The following is a 4,890-nucleotide window of genomic DNA, read 5'->3' on the forward strand; positions in this document are numbered from 1 at the left end:
TTCAGAGCAGCATACATTATTGAACCCATCTTACTCAGTCTCTCCCCAACCCCAAGGACAGTCCCATTCTACAACAGTGGCACCATGCTGTATTTGTCCCTTTAAACCAAGTAGTATTACCTGCTCTGTTTGTACATCAACCTCTCATTCTAAGCACAGGTTTTGGATGAGCACAATTAAGTGTTCTTTGATTTCCATTCTTTTCAATGTTAGTCATAATATATTATGGTCCACACAGTTAAATGCCTTTACATGGTCAATAGTGCTTAAGTAGATATTCTTCTGGTACTTTTTACTGTCAGCTAGGATCCATCTGACATAGCAATGATATCCCTTCTGCTGCAGCCTATTCTAAGTCCCACTTGCACTTCTGGCAGTTCCCTATCTATGTGGTGTTCCAGACATTTTTGAATGCTCTTCAGCATTATTTTGCTTGCATGTGATATTAGTGATATTGTTCGATAATTTCCACGTTCTGTTGGATTACCTTTATTGGGAGTGGTAGCAATTATTTCTCATAAGAGACAGGCTATTTATTCATGGCCAAAAGACTATATAGTTGATGTTTTTCTCAGGCTGTTACCTCTGGGGGCACATGTCCATTTCTTCCTATATATATTATTGGTAATGTAAACACCTTATTGGTAATGTAAACAATCATTTGCCAATTTTCCAGGGATAATCTCCTTATGGCATACACATAACAAGTACTAGATTAAGAATGTCAAGGAGAACACAGTTTAGGTAGAAAAACTAATAAAGACAAGGATATAAAGTAACTCCGTCTACCTTTAAGAGTAACTCTTGAAACTAAGGAGCTTCAAAGAAATGGTAAGTTACTTGGGAACAGGGATCATGATGATCAATGTTTGAATCCTGTATAGAACTTGCCTTAAAAAACAATTAAATAGCATTGAATAAATGAATGGGGAAAAATCACTTAAATAGAAAACTAATGTAAAAATATAGCACATAGATATATTAGACTCTTCCTCTTTATAGCTTAAGGGTGATTACAACATTGATTAATTGCTTAGACAGTTACAAAATATATTTACATGTTGATAGAAAATGATCATTCTAAGAAATGTAGAAAAATGTGCCATATAGACTTATGGTATGTATTTTCTAGTATAGTTATAAGCTGAACAGAAGATTCCAAAGGGCAGCACAGGAAGACAAAGTAAAGTATTACAGTGAAATGTGCAAAGAGCTGGAGTCAGAAAATCAAAGGGGCTGAACTTGTTCAACATTTTTTAAGCTGAAGGAATTGAAGAATAAATTCAAGCCTTGAGCTGCGATATTTAAGGATGTTTTGGGCAGAATATGAAATGATCCAAGAAGTATTAAAAGAAGATGGAAAGATTATACAGAGTCATTATACTAAAAGGAATTGGCAGACACAGAAAATGTCATGGAACAACGTATGAGCAAGAGCCTGTGGTGATGAAGGTAGAAGTTCATGCTGCTCTGAAAGAACTGGCAAAAAACAAGTTCCCAGGAATTGAAGGCATACAAATTGACATATTTCAGCAGATGCTGCCCTGGATGTGCTCACCAAGTTGTGCCAAGAAATCTGGAGGACAGACACTTGGCCAAATGACTGGAAGAGATCTATATTTTTCCTATTCCAAAGAAAGGAATCCAACAGAGTGCAGAAATTATCACATAAGATCATCGATATGACATGCAAACAAAATTCTGCTAAAGATTATCCAAAACCGACTAGAACAGCATCAACAAAGAACTGCTTGAAGTGCAGGCTGGGCTTAGAAGAGGCCATGTCACTAGGAATATTATAGTTAATGTTAGATGGATCTTGGCAGAAAGCAGAGAATACCAGAGGAATGTTTATCTGTGTTTCATTGACTATACAAAGGCATATGACTATGTGGATCACAACAAACTGTGGCTAACTCTGAGAAGAAAGGAAATCCTGGAACACTTGACTGTGCTTATGTGAAACCTTATACTGGGACCAGGATGCAGTCATCAGAACAGAGTAAGAAAACATTGCATGGTTCAAAATCGGGAAGGGTATACACCAGGGATGTGTCCTATCTCCATACCTTTTCAATCTATATGCAGAACAGATTATCCGGGAGGCTGGGTTCTATGAAGAGAAATGTGACATCAGGATTGAAGAAGACTCATCAACAATCAGTGTTATGCAGATGACACAACCTTGCTTGCTGAAACTGAGGAGGACCTAAAGCACTTGCTGCAGAAGGTCAAGGACTGCAACCTTCAATATGGATTAAAACTCAACATCAAGAAAACAAAGATTCTCATTGCTGGGCCAATGGGTAGCATCATGATAGATGGTGAAGAGACTGAGATTGTTAACAGCTTTAGTTTGCTTGGCTCCACAATCAACATTCTTGGTACCATCAGCCAGGAAATCAAAAGACAAATTTCATTGGGAACGTCTGCTGTCAGAGACTTCTCCAAAGTACTGAAGAGCAACGATGTCAGTATGGAGTCTAAGGTGCGTCTGATCCAGGCCATGATCATTGCAATTACTTGCTATGAGTTGGAAAGCTGGACAATGACTAGGGATGATAGAAGGAGAATTGATTCCTTTGAGCTGGAGAAAAGTATTAAATACATCATGGACTGTTAGGAGCACAAACAAGTTTATCCTAGAGAGGATGAGACCAGGCTGTTCCAGGCAAGGATTCTGAAGCTTTATCTGACATACTTTGGACATGTTGAAAGGTGGGATCAGTCCTTGCAGAGGGATATCGTGTTTGGGAGGGTGGAGGGAGAGCGCAAGAGGGGAAGATCCTCAATGAGATGGATTGATTCAGTGACTGGGGCAATGGGGGTAGGTGTGTTGGAGACAGTGAGATTGGTACAGGATAGAGCAGGTTTTCGGGCTGTTGTACATAGGGTCATTATGAGTTGCAGGTCACTCAATGGCACATGACAACAACAACAACGGTAACTAGTTTCATATTGAGTCAAGGACCTTGATTGTTGTTGAGTGCTATCGCATTGACTGTGACTCACAGCATGCCTACTAACAGCAGTCTGGAAACCTTCCCTGCCCTGTGCCATCTTCACTATCTCTGACATGCTTGAGCCCACTGCTACAGTCACTGTGTCAATCCATCTTGTGGAGGTTTTCTCCTCTTTCTCTGATCCGCCACCTTTCCTAGCAGGATGTATTTTACAGAGACTGAAACTTCCTGACAACAACCTCACGGTATATGGAACAGAGTTTTATCATCCTTGTCACACTTTCTCCAAGACCAACTTGTTAGTTCTTTGGGCAGTTTATGGGGTATTCTATAATCTTCTGATATCACAATTCAAAGGCATACGGTTTTCTCTCCTCATCCTTATTCGTTGTTTAACTTTCAGATGTATAAGAAACAACTGAAAAGTGTATTTATAGTATTTTTTATGTGGATATATCTTATGATGTGGATCACGCACATGTTAGTCTTGAAACTGACATTATTGATCTTTAGCACTTTGGAGAAGTCCATGACAGCAGATTTTCCCAGTGTAGTATGTCTTTTAATTTCTTGAGCCCTACTACCACAGATGTTGATTGTGGATCCAAGTAAAATGAAATTGTTGTCAACTTCATTCCCCCTCCCCTCATCTATAATGATGCTGCCTATTGGCCCACTGATAAGGAGTTCTGTTTTCTTTATATTGAGGTGTAATCAATACTGAAGGTTGTAGTCTCTGATCTTCTCTACTTCAAGTCTTCTTCACTTCTTTTTTAAAAAATTTTATTGGAAAAACATAATGGGGGTACAAGGAGGTAAGGATTGGGGGCAAAAGGGTGAGGATGGGCAGGGATGCAGTTGCAGAGCTGCACAATTTGGTTGGTGGGGGAAGCAGGTGAAAGGAAATGAAAAGGATCCAGTGGGGACCAGATGCTACACGAGAATGGTAAGCATTTTCCAAAGGCAATTAAACCAACTCTCTTATTGATTTGGGAACTGGATGCAGACTCTCTGGCTTCTTCATGCTGAACAGGGGTGTTGATGTGAAGGGGGAAAGGGAGGACACTTTATCACCTTACTGGTGGTCTTGGGCTAAGGCTGCTTGCCTTCTTGTTCTGTTAGAAGATATTTTCTTGTCATTTGCTCCCCTCTGCACTGTAAAGTGTTTTCCCAGGTGGGTCCAGTGGAGATGGCTGGTTTAACCCAGAGTCTCCATCCTCCTTTGCTACCTTAGCTGTCATTCTATTTCCTTTTTGTCACTGGCACTGGGTTCAGGGTCAGGTCTGGAGTAAAACTCAGTGTTAAGGTTACCTATAGGAAAGGGAGTAAACCTAGAGAGAACAAACTTGTGAGTTACAAATAGAAGGGATTTGGGGGTGTTGCTTTCAGGTTTACTGGGGGAGAGGGTGGTGGAAAGTCAGCCTAGATAAAATTCTCTGGATACCCTAGGCATTTTGGTTTTTCCCCCAATCCAAGGGTCAGATGACACAGTCTGGGGACTTTGGAGCTCACCCTGAGGGCCGTGATGACTCACCCCGAGCTGTGGGCTGAAGATGGCCTGCCCCGGGCAGAGGGCTGTGACGGCTTGCCCCAGGCCAGGGGCTGAAGACAGCCTGTCCTGAGCAGAGCAACACCCCCCAGGGGCTGGCTGGTACACTCCCCCTCCAATTGCCCCCACCCCACTGTGGTCCCTTCACCTGACTGAGGACTATGTGGCCAAGGACAGCATCTCCAATTCCAGCACCACCATTTTTACCCCCCCCCCATAAGTGGTCACACTATAATTTGAAGTAGGTGTCACTCCCCTTCCCCTTTATAACTGGCAAAGGGAACCTGAGAGTTGTGAACAGACTCCCCCAGGTCTAAACAGCTTTTGGCAGAAACATTCAACAGATCAAAATATGTGGTGCATTTAGGATGTCGGTCC

The sequence above is a fragment of the Elephantulus edwardii genome, unplaced genomic scaffold (genome assembly GCF_000299155.1).
Source record: "Elephantulus edwardii isolate Elephantulus edwardi_28Jun2011 unplaced genomic scaffold, EleEdw1.0 scaffold00036, whole genome shotgun sequence".
Lineage (NCBI taxonomy): Eukaryota > Metazoa > Chordata > Mammalia > Macroscelidea > Macroscelididae > Elephantulus > Elephantulus edwardii.